Below are 1054 nucleotides of genomic sequence, written 5' to 3' on the forward strand. Positions count from 1 at the left end.
TTCTAGTTCTGCAATATCTTTTTTAGCAATTGGTCCCCAGAACTGCACTCCAAACTCAAGGTGAGGTCTTACCAGGGCTTTATATAATGACAGAATTATGCTTTCCTCCCTTGAATCAATACCTCTTTTAATACATGCTAGTATCTTATTAGCCTTTGAAGCCGCTGCCCTGCATTGTGCACCCATCTTTAGCTTGTTATCTATTACTACTCCCAAATCCCTTTCCTCCTGTGTTTGGCTAAGTCTTGTCCCATTTAAAAAATACGTAGCCTGCTTATTTTTACTTCCAAAATGTAGAACCTTGCATTTTTCCGTATTAAATCTCATTTTCCATTCACTTGCCCATAGTTCTAATTTTAGCAAATCCCTTTGTAAAGACAGTTCGTCCTGCTCTGACCTTATGACCTTACTTAACTTAGTATCATCTGCAAAAATAGAGATGTCGCTATTTTAGCTATTAAATAGTTCTTAACTATTTAATAGCTATTGTACCTGGTTAAAATAAATACAAAGTTACCTGTAAAATAAATATTAATCCTAAAATAGCTATAATATAATTATAATTTATATTGTAGCTATATTAGGATTTATTTTACAGGTAAGTATTTAGATTTAAATAGGAATAATTTTTTTAATAAGAGATAATTAATTTCGTTAGATTAAAATTATATTTAATTTAGGGGGGTGTTAGTGTTAGGGTTAGACTTAGCTTTAGGGGTTAATACATTTATTAGAATAGCGGTGAGCTCCGGTCGGCAGATTAGGGGTTAATAATTGAAGTTAGGTGTCGGCGATGTTAGGGAGGGCAGATTAGGGGTTAATACTATTTATTATAGGGTTAGTGAGGCGGATTAGGGGTTAATAACTTTATTATAGTAGCGCTCAGGTCCGCTCGGCAGATTAGGGGTTAATAAGTGTAGGCAGGTGGAGGCGACGTTGTGGGGGGCAGATTAGGGGTTAATAAATATAATATAGGGGTCGGCGATGTTAGGGCAGCAGATTAGGGGTACATAAGGATAATGTAAGTAGCGGCGGTTTACGGAGCGGCAGATTA

This window comes from Bombina bombina, chromosome 8 (genome assembly GCF_027579735.1).
Source record: "Bombina bombina isolate aBomBom1 chromosome 8, aBomBom1.pri, whole genome shotgun sequence".
Taxonomy (NCBI): domain Eukaryota; kingdom Metazoa; phylum Chordata; class Amphibia; order Anura; family Bombinatoridae; genus Bombina; species Bombina bombina.